Genomic DNA, 13589 nt, shown 5'->3' with positions numbered 1-13589 from the left:
ATCAATAATAAATACCAACCCCCCCCAAACACGACCAGACACGAGCACAAAACTGCTTTAAATCCACTAATTACATCAGCACTGAAAGGAAATCATTGATCAGTGGTATTATGGGAAATTAAGCGGCCCCCCTAAAACTGGATCAAAGTGAGTAGAGTGGCTTATTGGGGTTTTCAGGGGGGCTCTGCAGACAGGAGACAGGATTATCACCTCTGGACCCGCACACAGATATCTCATTAGGAAGATACAGTAAGTCGCCACACTTACGCGACACACCCACGCTTTAAAGCAAAAATTGCAAACAAAATCACACTGGTTGACTTCAGCCAGCTCAACCCCAGCAGTCTGCGCCAAACGCTGCACCTTGGTTAACTTTCGCCACCTCAATAATTACTTTAACAATTTGCTTGACACAAAATAACCATTTTCTAATGCGGTCCTGGGCTAATGTGTGCAGGCCTCATGTCCCAGACCTGTGGATGGGGTCCACGGGGAGAATGAATAAAAGAAAGGGGCCCCTGCTGGTTCATCTGGCCATCTATTGGTGCCCCGAGACCGCCGTAATCTGTTCCCCCCATCCCACCAGCTCCACCGGTTGCCCCTTAGGGCCTCCAGCCTGCTGTTAGGGGTGCCCTTCATGTGTAATTAACAGTTCCCGAGGTGCAACATACACACACGCACAAACATACAAAGGAAATACTGTGGTGTTTAAGAGCAGTAATTATGCTTACATCAGCTGCAATTCCTCCATATTAACCTGATTAAAGACAATTAAGGACATTTGCAATGTGGTGAGCATTGTCTCTGGTCATTACTTATCAAATTAAGTTGATTCACAAATGCACATTTATTCCATTTCTCTAGTGAAATGGAAGGTTGGAAATGGAGGGTTTCCATATGAGTTATGACAGTGACTCAGCTCTGACTAAGAGGCACCTCACACACTAAGGTTCAGTTGAATGATAAACCAATCTGTTAACGATGAGTTGATGAGAACATCCGAGGGAGCAGGACTGCACACAACATGAAGAGGAAGAGAAGCAGGTGGTTTTGAACTGAAAAGATTCCAACTAACTATCACCAATAAGAGTAACACATGAGCACAAACACAGACTCCGGTCACTGAAATAACCCATTTACAAGAACTGTGTTAAAGAGCGGCTCTCACTAAGACCCACTAAGTGCAAAGTTAGCTGCGTCAACTCCACTTGTACCAACATTGTGCCCCAATCTACTTACACTGGAAAATCCAGGGTTTACATTACACTGAAATAAGCAGCGAATATTGGCAGAATTACCCAGGCATTGTTCTAACTTAGCTCTTCTGGGGGAATTTCGTGGCCCACTGTTGAAGAAAGAAAAGCACTGAGGACCAAAATAAAGTAGTTGTTGTTGGCCAGCGTCTTCAGGAGCGGCGCCACAGATTCAGTGGGGGGGGGGGGGGGGGGGGGTTTTTAAGATGATTTGTAGGCCTTTTCTACTATCAGATCATCTTAAACTTGAGTGATTACACCGGTAATCAGCTGCAAGCTGACACTGGCACAGTCTGCGTTTAAGAGATAAAGGAGGTGAGAGAGACGGAGTTAAGAATGGGGAGAAAGAGAGAACTGAGACAAGTCAACGGAACGGAGGAGGAGGGATGGAGAAGGTGGCAGATTATTTCACATTATCATGGCAGAATGGACGATCCTCCCTCTCTGTCTTTTTACTCCGTGATCCACTTGTACTGGGCCAAACAAATAGCTGACACTGTCTCACCAAAGCTGTGGATTGGCATCCTGGGCCAAGTAGGTCTGTTGACAAGCGAGGGCAGCGAAAGCAGAGGAGGAGCGGAGAGAGCGCGGCAGAATGAGAGACAACAGAAATCCCTGCCGTAATTCCCCAAACTGTAATCCACTGGATTTAATGGTGTGTGTGCGCGTGTGTGTGTGGGGGGATTATACATTTATCATCGATTCTCAACCGTGCTCTCCTGCGACTGTGTGTGTGTGTGTGTGTGTGTGTGTGTGTGTGTGTGTGTGTGTGTGCGTGCGGTGTAAAGCCAGCTTGTATGGAACGCCCGACAATGCAGACTAAACCCTCGCTCTCCACCGTGCACATCCTGGCCAAGTCAGAAGAACAACTACCCTATTCACGGCAGATCCCACCGATTAGTCCTGATCTGAAGGCAAACATACACACACACACACACACACACACACACACACCTCCTCACCTCTGTCACTTGTCAAACACACTGCTCATTTTGAGGAAATAGAACATCCCCCTTGTTACTGTGCTGCCTCTGTTAGTCCACTGGCCTCAGCAGCAGTAATCAAAACTCCCATAAGTGTCTGTAATGGCAAACTCTATCAACGTGAGGTCAAAGGTCATGCCTGGAAGGCTTTAACACAAAATAGGGATTTAAAGGTTTGTCACTACCTGTATTAGAGGTGAGATTACACCTCTAATTCCCTATTGCTCCTAGATAACACATATGTCACACATCCTTTCTCTTTATCTCTGTCACACACACACACACACACACACACACACACACACACACACACACACACACACACACACACACACACAAGCAAAACATACTTTCATAGATAAATAAAACTATACTGTACATGAATAAGTTAGTTTTTGTAGAGATTTGTTGCTAATGCATTGTAATAATGTGTGCGTGTGTGTGTGTGTGTGGGGGGGGGGGTTATGTATGAAATGATGTATGTATGAACTACTTCTACTACATGTGTGTTTTATTTAAGAACACAGACAAAGAGCAGCATGCCAGGCTGTGCCAGCCAGGTTAACCCACATCTGCCAGATTTCAAAGGCACATCCTCCGGTGTGGCATGTGACTACTGGGAACGCAGCTAAGAGGCAGACACAACATTACATCAGATATTGAAAGAGTCAAGTTTACCTGCGTCTGTAGTTTGGATTTTACAGCATATGCTTGTTATTGCCAGTTTACAGGTGCACCAGGCAAAAAAATGATTCCTTCTAGATTATTTCTAAGTATTCTCTACATCTGACTGACATCTTGGTGATTCAGAAAGCTGTCATATATTATCTGTGTCAGCTGTGAAAGAAAGAATTCATTACAGTTGCTAGTGCAGCAATAAACACCTTTTTAAAAACATTGGAGATGTTTATTCTGAACTATATATATATATATATATATATATATATATATGCCACAACTTTATCAACTTTATATAATATTATAATTAAGTAAGAATATAAGTATATATTGCTGTTATTGCCCTCCAGGAAGGACTGTCACTAACACCCTGGACACTTATAGAGCTTGAATGTGGCCCCTCCACAGCTCCAACCTGTCCCTGAGCCTCAGAAACAGGTTTATTTATTTCGACTATGAACAATGGTTGAATCATTCTCTGCATTGGCCTCTGTAGCCACAACTGGCTTTCGTTTAGTTAACCGGCTCGAAAAAGACATGAATCAACCAAAGCGAGTCATATTAGCCTTTGGTAACAAGGGATAATGTCCAAGACATCAGAAAAAAGCTATTTCCACCATGGGCAGACACAGGCCTGTACATCTTCCTTTTAAGCTAACACACACACTAATTTGTGGTGCACAGCCTCAACATGTGTCCTGCAGATGTAGCAGCTATGCAAAAGGCCCCGGTCTGTGTGTGCACGAGAGAGAGAGAGAGAGAGAGAGAGAGAGAGAGAGAGATGGGGAGTCGAGAAGTACCTGAAGAATGCAAATATACGAGCAGAAGAAAGACGGGAAATTAAATGGACATTAATTCTCCAACAGCATTTCCCTCTCCTCAGCACAAGTAGATGAAAGCAATGCACGTTCTGATATTTATTTCTTCTCAAACACATACTGTGGCCCGGGTTCTGGTCTGGGAGACGGGGCCCTGGCTGGGAGGAGACGGGTACTCGGGGCCCCTTATTGCCTGGTGTACTAATTAGGCAGAAATACGCAAGATGGAGGCAATGGAGGATTAATTGACTGTTTATTTCTCTTCACTCCTCTAGTGGAACAAGTGAGTTTGAGCCGAGGGACGGCGCGCGGCAGAGAAACAAAAGGGCTGCGCAAGTTGGATGCGTTTCCGTGCGTATGCGGCCACATGCGTGTGGCCCAGTGTAAATAACGCTGCCTTCGTGAAGGAGTGTGGTCGGGCGTCCGTCGTCGGCCCACTGTGTCGCACAGAGAGGGCCTGTTTCACTCGTTATGGCCTGAGTGTGGTCCTGACGAACACACGGAGAAGAGGGGATGCTGGAAGATTCACTGCAATGCAACTGAAACAGCACGTCTGGGTTATCGATGGTCAAGAAAGGCCCCATTATGACTAAAACTTAATAAAAAATTTATTATGATGTAAAAAGACTATTTATAATGACACATGGTGTTTTATGTTAAAAAAAAGTATTCTACTTATTATTGAAGCACCTGATAAAAGGTATTTTTTAACAAATGTTAACATCAATTCATGCCTCTGTGTGTGTGTGTGTGTGTGTGTGTGTGTGTGTGTGTGTGTGTGTGTGTGTGTGTGTGTTACTTGGGTCAGCGTTACAAGGAAATCTGCACAACATTAGACCTCCATTAGACGTTTGGAACAACTCATGACTTCCATCTGTTCCTGAGTCGTGGAATGTGAGATTGGAGACGACAGGTGTCTAAATGTTTATCAGCCGCGCCGCGTTTATTCCTGTGCCTTTGAGTTAGGAGGAAAAATGACCCGCGCTAATCTAATTCAAACTAACATTGACTGTGAAAGCTTTCTGGTGTGGCAGCGGTAAAACACATGCGGCTCCAAACCGCCGGAGTCACTGCAGCGTGTGCTCTGGCGTGTAGAGTTTAGCTCTTCGTCCCCATGGGGATAAACACAACGTATGAACACATGCTAACGCATCAATCCTACACAGGAAGGTCACAACATGTGGCCAACAGTTAAATAACCAGGGAGCTAAAAATATGTTGGAGCAGATTTGAAGTTGGTAATACGCATGGATGCAGCCTTTTATTAGTTTGTTTTGTTCCATGCATCCACATCAGTGGTATCAGCTGATCTGCAGAAGCTTTTACAGTGATGACAGACCAACGGTTCCTGTAGGTTGGTAGTTTGCTGCTTAACATGCCACAGAGATTGAGGATAAACATGCTGCTGTTGGTGTGGATGCTGCAAGAAGACACATTTTATCCTGCAAACCGATCAGCTAATCTCAGATCAGGTCCACCAAACACATCCAGTGCTGAATCGGGGCCTTCAACAGCAGTTAGCGGCTGGAAAATGAGACGCGACAATATGTCAGGCTGCTAATGTGTAAATTCAATCACAAGCCAAACAATCAATATTAAGTATTCATCTGTATGTACAGGTGACCCCTGACAGGAATGTCAGCTATTAAACACACACACACACACACACACACACACACACACACACACACACACACACACACACACACACACACACACACACACACACACACACACACACACACACACACACACACACACACACACACACACACACACACACACACACACACACACCAGCAAAACATACTTTCATAGATAAATAAAACTATACTGTACATGAATAAGTTATTTTTTGTAGAGATTTGTTGCTAATGCATTGTAATAATGTGTGCGTGTGTGTGTGTGTGTGTGTGTGTGTGGGGGGGGGGGGGGGGGGGGGGGGTTATGTATGAAATAATAATATAAAAATTATGTATATGAGATACCTTTTAAGTGCAGGAGGCAGATTTATGATTGTAACGCCAGCGTGTGCTCAACCAATAGTAGACAGAGATTAACTGTTGCCTTCTCTGTCATTGGACTCTCAGCCTCTTACCCCACCCCTCCCGCTTTCCTCCCCTCTCTCTCCCTCGCTCTCTCTCACCCTTTGACTGCCACAAACCACAATCATAAAATTATTAAAATGCTGTTTGGCTGTCATTAATCAGTGCTGGTGATAAATCCGCGTGTGGGAAGTGACAGAGCATTAGTCACATACCTCTTGGCCTCAACAGACAGAGAGTAATGAGCCACGAGCTGGACCGGGTCAATCATAAACTCATCAAATGCGTCATTTAATTTCTTCATTTAGACAAACACAATTTGTTTATGGGAAAGATATCAGGTGTTGTGGAATGAGAAACGGCGCTGAAATGCTGGTTCATTAATCAGGGCTTGATTACACGCGACTCTGCGGCTGTTTATCCTAATTTCATTCATTTCCATCAACAAAGCAAACACAGACGAACATAGCCATTAGCGATGGTCGGGGATGGCACAATTACAGCCACGTATTAAATAAAGTGATGATTAATGGTCCAATACAAACTAAAACAAAGGGGTTTTTATTACTTCTATTCCATCCCGGCCCCTCGCCTTGCCGTGTGTGTCTGTGGAGCCGTGCTGGTGTGAAAGGAGAGAAGAAGCTGTTTCAACTTTGCTACTAGAGGAGGCCAGATTGATGAGTGAGGGAAAAAAAAAGAAAAGGAAAAATCTGAGAGTAGTATTGACTTGTTTGAAATGACAGTGGGTGAGCTTGTTATGGAGGAAGCTAAACCCATGACAGCAACACACACGCTGGAATGTACACTTGCGCTCCCACACACCCCCACAGACGCTGATAGAGATGAAAAACTAACAGCAAAGTTTCTTGATCATGTAAAGCTTCAATAAGATGTGTGTTTGCAGCTTGTTGATGGCATCCAGCAGGCAGGCTACAGAGCTGTACGGGGAGCCCGCCGTCCCCTCCTCGCCGCTGGCTGTTAGCGCCAGCCACATCAGACGCCGCCATAAATGGGGCTGTAAATAAGCCGCGTTTAATTGTATAATGCGGCATCCGCTTCCACAATATCATCATTATTGCACCCAGTGATTTGTAAATCTTTCGGAAAAATAAATATAAAAATCCACAGGACTTGGTTCGACTATTCCTAAGACTGGTGATTAAAAGCATGCTGGTCATGGGATTTGATCTGCATGGACATTTTTAATTGTTTTGTTTAAACTTTACTTTGTGTTCGCTTGTGTTTTTTATGGGGAAGAAATATTTTCAGGAATATATTCATAGTTTTGTTATTAAAGGCAAACTGATGTATCGGTTCTGCTTCTTTGCTACTCATACCAGGAAGAATTAAAACTTGTTCTTGTTTAAGGAATTGAACCAACAACTGGTGCTACCCATTACACAAGTCATTCCAGCGTTCCTCTAACTCACATGGAGCCCAGACGCTGTGTCCAAGTTGGTGACATTTGCCTGCTGCTGTCATGAAGAGATGCGAGTCTGTGCCTGTTTCTACCAGCTCATACATTATCACAGCTTGATCTGTTCAGACAAAACACACTCACTTTCACCTCCCTTTTTGCTCTTTTCTTCCTGTCGCTGTCAGACTTTATGTACAATCAGAGCTGCTCAATGTGAACCATCGATCACTATTAGAAACTTGTGTACAAATACTTTTATTTTGTAATTTTAAACTCTTTAAACAAGTATGTTTTCTTTCTTAAACTTGCACTTCTGCTGCCTTATATTTCCCAAATAAATATATTTTTCTATGACTAACCACATTGTCCTAGCAAAAATATTGTAAGTACATATGATTAGGACATATTCTATATTTAACAGCATCAAACAAACCTTGAAGTTGTTGTCAGCAAATCAATCAATACAATCACCTGAAAAACCATCACAAGAACCTAATGTGATGTAAGTACGGAGGCCAAGGCTGCTGCTGCATCAATCCATAACAGGAGCACTAAGCATCCATCCGTCTATTCTCCACGCCCGTCCTCTCTCACTCAGCGTGCGCCGTGCAGGAGGCAGGGGAACGTTCCAGACCGGCCGTCAGCCTGTTACACTGCACGGCTGTGTCCTATTAACAGGGGCAGAAAGCCTTAGCGTCTATTACCTTTACCTAATGTATGAGAATCATAGCATTGAGACCCTAAGGACCATATGGTGTCAGAGAACAGCTTGCTACAAGTGACTTCTCCTACAAAATATACCAAGTTTCCAAACGGTGAGAATTTAATAACTGTTAGGAGTCTCCACTCCTCCTTTCTCATCTTTCTCATCTCTCACACTCGGCATTCTTTGCATTCAGCCTCCTGCTCCACCCCCTCCCAAAAAGCTCTGAGCGCCTGCCAGCGGTCCAAGGTAATTAAATTACTTAGCAAAGTTTACTTAACAGTAAATGGTTAGCAAAATTTAAGGTGATTGCAAATTTGCTTTCATTTCACTTCAATAGCTGGTCTGTTTAAGGCTCGTCTGCAAATAATTAGCACATACATTTGCATCAAAATCGTTTATACCATATGTTGCGAAATTATGGAAAGCAGCAAATTAAAAATATTCTTTTTCTGTTATGGAAATGTCTACATGTTGAGAGGAGGGAGAGAGAAACAGAAAGAGAGACGGGGGGAGAGGCAGGGAGAGCGGGAGGAGGGAAAGATATCACCATGTGTCTCCAAACACCAACAACAAGGAGAGGAGGAAAAGGAGGGAGGAGGGCGCAAAATGATTCAGTTTGGATTTGAACACACTCATAACAGTCTTTTTCAAGAGCTCACCAGATGCTGTTTGAAATCTGCCCACAGAAGAAAAACAAAGCCTTCTCAATCTCTCGCCCGCTCGCTCTCGCTCACTCGCACATACCGAATCAGAGAACTCCGTCTAAGTGGCTGACATCCTCTCTCTGGTACAGTATATATTGTTCCCTACAGCAAGGTAAGGGAAGCTGTTGTCTTAGACCCGAGACCTTCAGATTCAGAATAATGACAACTGATATGAATGCAAGATATGAGTGAAAACAGAAAACATCTGCTCAAGTTTCAAATAGTTCTTGATTTTAGGGCTGCAATTATTTATTTGTGGCTTGTGAAAACTGCGGAAAGGGAACTACTGGGACGTCTTGATCTGTCCAAACAAATAATTTTTACTTCACAAAAATGTATAAGGAAAGACAAGTAATTCAATAATCAATTATCATATTACTAGTTAATTATATATATTATATATTATTATTATATTGGGTTGACCTGCCCCCTAATCATGATAATCAGGATTGCAGTTAGAACCTATAATAAATATCCTTATGTGCTGATTAATTTTAAGTCAGCTTTTTCATGTAGACAATAACAATATAACATATTGCTACTTCGCAGCTTACTAAAGCAAAACGAAATCCAGGGAGCAGCAGGAATCTTTATTGTGCCCATAAAACAAACAAAAAATCAATTGTACACAAACCTCCCTCCATGAAGTCATTAGGTCACTGACACACGCTGTTAGACTGAAAATCACAGTTGGTATTAGAACAAGTAAAACCCGTTGTAGATACGGCACAGATACATTTCCATTACGATAAAGTAGGGTTCCCTGACTAACCATTCATCCATCCATTCATCCATCCATCCATCCATCCTTTCATCCAGAAGCAGCAGCGGCTGTTTGGTAAAAGCTTATTCAGGTATTTGGGTCCAGTGTAAGTGGAGGCCCCCGCGCTCCCCCCTCTCTCTGTGAGACATAATTACAACTGTTGACTGGAACAGTGAGGTAATGGCACATAAATCCCACTGATCAATGGTTACACAGACAAAATTACAGGACATCCCTGTGCCATTATTCTCCTGGACAACAGACGATGCATTCCAGCACAGACGCAAAGGGGATTTCTGTTGCTGTTGTGAAGTTGTTTTGCTTAATTTGAATATCTCAAAAACAAAAAACAGCTAAATGAACTCAATCGCTACACAGCAACTAACCGGGAAGTAACTCTAGTCGTCTCTCTAACCGAGGCTTCTAAAGCTGGTGTTTAGAGTGCCAAACCAAATATTAGCCAATCATCTCAAAGAACCAGATTGATTTCATCACATATTAAACTATGTGTGTTATGACAACCTGCTTTTATTCTGCACATTCTGATCCTAATTCATCAGCAGTGATGTTGATGAGACAAGGTGTTTACCATAGTCTGTTTGAGAAACTCCCTATTGTTGCTGGAGAAAAAGCCCCACTGCAGTTCAAAGTGCTCATAAAAAAAGTGCAGTGTTGCTGCTGCTGTTGCTAAAATAACACATTTAGCACAGAGAAATTACTATTGGGTCACAACCTTGTATTTCTAGAGGAAATTCCCTTTGAAATGACTGCAATCAGTGTTTGTGACAATGAAACAGGTCATATCACAAAAAGTACGAATGCATAATAAGTCACAGCTATAACAACACAAACTAGTGAAAACTCCTTACGGAGGAATTTGTAGAAAACAAATAAGAGGCTAATAGTATATAAACGCATACAGGTCAGAGAAATACAAGAGACTTGGGGCCAGTAAAAAATTGGGTCCTGTCTGCATCACCTCCTATTTCTGGCAGCACAAACAGCAACAGACTCCTAAATGTGGCGCATTAGCCCTTTGGTTCCAGAGGGGGTAAGTCGACACCCTCCATGTATGTGGTCTGTTCAGCGCACATCTGTCAGAGCCTAAGGGAGAGGGCTGGGGCGGTGGGCGGGGGACTGGGAGAACTGGGAGCACAAGGAAGAGAGAGAGGAAAGAGGCGGGCGGCAGGAGAGAAAGGGTGTGTGTGTGTGTGTGTGTGTGTGTGTGTGTGTGTGTGTGTGTGTGTGTGTGTGTTCGGGACCCCCTGCTGCTACAGAAAAGCTTAATACCCAGTATTTACTGTGGAAGAATTACTCCTATCGCATGATGCTGTTAAGTTGGGCTGAACACACACACCCCCACCATGCCTCTATGGCAGTCAACCAGCGAGAACATAGGTAGTACACACAAGCAGACATTCAGATGAAACTAAATTAAGAAGGCCTTTGCTTGTTTGCTTGTTTTCCTGATGTGAGGACTGGCCTCTTTTGCCATTTTTACATGGATCCTGCAAGACAAATGTACTTAGAGGTTTGCTAATCAATCACCTGCGATTTGAGGAGCACTTAAACCCTGCTACACCTGCTGGGCTGAAACTATAAATGCACCACTAAAAGGAATAGCATCAGTGCATAGTAGGTCACACTGTAATTAGCTAAAGTAAATACAGACCTATACAAGATCGTTATTATCAAATTATCAAATTAGAAAATGTCGTCCTACCAGGGTCCAGGTCTCAAACTTAGGCCAGCAGAGGAAGTTAATTTAGACCAGTGAGCTCCTGCCAAGTTCAAGCCTCTGATAAGATCTTAAGGATTGTTTACTTTGCTGCTGTCAAAGGTTCAAATAGCAAAAAGAAGGAGGTTTTGATGACCCTTGGCCTTCAGGTCCTTAGTGGGTGTTCTGCAAACACTCTCTATTGACGTGTGGATAAGGAGAGGCCCGCCGCTGCACACTGCGCTCGTGCTCATTTGAGTGGAAATGGACACTGCTTTGAAAGGAGCCAAGGACCGAGCAAGTGGCTGGGAAGAAAGGAGCGTAATACATATGCGAGGGGATCATGGGTTCTGTGTGTGCGCAAGTATGTATGAATAGATGTTTTCTTTTGAGAGCGATTTGCTTCTGAAAGCCAGACGTCTGCAACAGTGCAACTTTGTGATGTGTGAAGCTGTAACGGTACGGAACGACGTGCGCGGCAGTGGAAGACGTCCGTGCGAAGCCGCTCACGTTCAGGTTTAATAGGCAAAAAGAGCAGTCGCACAAGAACCGAACATACTGAGAAGTTGCTGTCGGTTCGCACTAAGTGCCAATTAAATACAGCCAAAGCTTCCCTTCAACAGCGGCCCTTCCAGAGCACGGATCAGGGACACGCTGTAAATAAAATAGTGAATGAAATGTATTATTAAATTATTTCCACTGCTGCAATAACTGCTTTCATTTAAATTAAAATTTTCAGTAGAAAACTGCAAGAATGTCAGAAATTTCTGCCATAATCAGAAAAAAAAAATATTCGTATTATAGAAGAGCAAAAATGTGAGAAATAATATCTTACAATTAATAATATAAATTAATACAATTTTGTATTATATATATTGCTGTACATCACTGTGGTAATACAAATAATGAAAACTGTGGTGATGATGATAAAACAAGTAAGTGAGTTTGTCTTGAAATATGGTGTGTATGTTTGATATGTAGGCCAAGCAGGAAGTGACCCATAAACATATCTATCCAGCCCTTTCATTGGGGGCCAATGTTGCCCCACACACACACACACACACACACACACACACACACACACACACACACACAAAGCCCCCAGTGAGCACTAAGCAGGCCAGCGGGCCAGCCAAGGGGGCTCATTACAGGTCCACAGAGCCCCACAACACAAAGGCCTGAGCCGCTTTAGCCATGGGATGATCTGCTCTCTACTGACTAGAGAGAGTCCATAGACGGACAAAAGGAGGGAGAGAGGGAGGGGATGGGGGAGCGAGAGAGGTGGGAGAGAGAGAGAGAGAGAGAGAGAGAGAGAGAGAGAGAAGAGGAGAGGACAGGGGAGCCGCCGGGCTTTAAGGATGTCAGGAGACCCCGAGAGAGAAAGCCTGGCGGGCGCTCAGAGAGGAATGGAGGGAAGGAGGAGGAGGAGGAGGCTTAAGCTCCTCGGCTACGTCAGGACATTAACATTCACACCACCTCCTAACATCTGCTGCTTCCTCCTCACCCTCCATCTCTATCTCCCATTCTCCGGTAATAACGCCGGAACAAAGGCAGTTCAACAGAAACCCGAAAACCTGCCTAAACATAACAATCCAATGTCACTTTGCATCTTACAGTAGGTCATTAGGGCCAAAATCATCACGGACACTTGAAGGCCTCACACTGGCCAGCTCGGACCCATAAACCTGTTTTTTCAAAGGCTCCATGAAACCAGAGAAAAACCAGAGACGTGTTCACTGCATTAAAGCCTCTTCCCTTGCTGCGTCTGGCCTCGGGCCCGTGTCTGCAACAGTCTGGCCCGATGCACTCAAAGCCACATGCTCTGCTTTATGACGCTCCGCCACTATAGCGACAGGACAGGGTGTGGGGGGTCTGACGTGTGAGCTGGGAGAAGCCTTGATGTTTGTGTAGGTTCAGCGGTAAACAGGAACCTACTCCAGCCCCACACCTCTACTCCCACTCTGAGTCCGCTGCGAAATATAGTCCATGGAGTTTAAATCGGTGCAATTAGACCCGAAAACTGCATCGCTGCTGCGCGGCCTAGAGTGAAGCTGAACAAGTCCTAAGTGAGGTAAGTGTGTGGCTGCTGGGTGCTTATGGATGATGTATAGATGCCCGGGTCTTTCATATATTTCCTGTGGTGAAATTAGAGCCCTGTTCTGAAGTGCTGCGCAGCGTGTGTGTGTGTGTGTGTGTGTGTGTGTGTGTGTGTGTGTGTGTGTGTGTGTGTGTGTGTGCGTGTGTGTGCGTGCGTGTGTGTGTGTGCGTGTGTATGTGTGCGCGCGCGCACGTGCATGCGCATGACTGTAAACATGAAGACATCTTTCTCCACAGTCAATCTCTGCCTGTCACATCTGGCTCGCAACTCTACCCCTCGAATACACACTGGAATATATACACCGCGTGTATGGTGACATCTATGACTTATGTACTGGGAGGAGTGTTTGAAATTAAGCTGCAGTGAATATGGGCCCAGAAGCACTGATTGTGGTGGTGGTGTGTGCT

The 13589-nt window shown here is 44.2% G+C and overlaps 1 protein-coding gene across 2 annotated transcripts in view; it reads right to left on the bottom strand.

Annotated features, from left to right (window-relative positions):
* rsrc1 (arginine/serine-rich coiled-coil 1) overlaps positions 1-13589 on the bottom strand; it is an 86591-nt gene that overhangs the window by 29535 nt on the left and 43467 nt on the right. The window lies entirely within an intron of this gene.

This window comes from Betta splendens, chromosome 13 (genome assembly GCF_900634795.4).
Source record: "Betta splendens chromosome 13, fBetSpl5.4, whole genome shotgun sequence".
NCBI classification, from domain to species: domain Eukaryota; kingdom Metazoa; phylum Chordata; class Actinopteri; order Anabantiformes; family Osphronemidae; genus Betta; species Betta splendens.
This window is presented reverse-complemented; position numbering and strand designations above follow the sequence as displayed.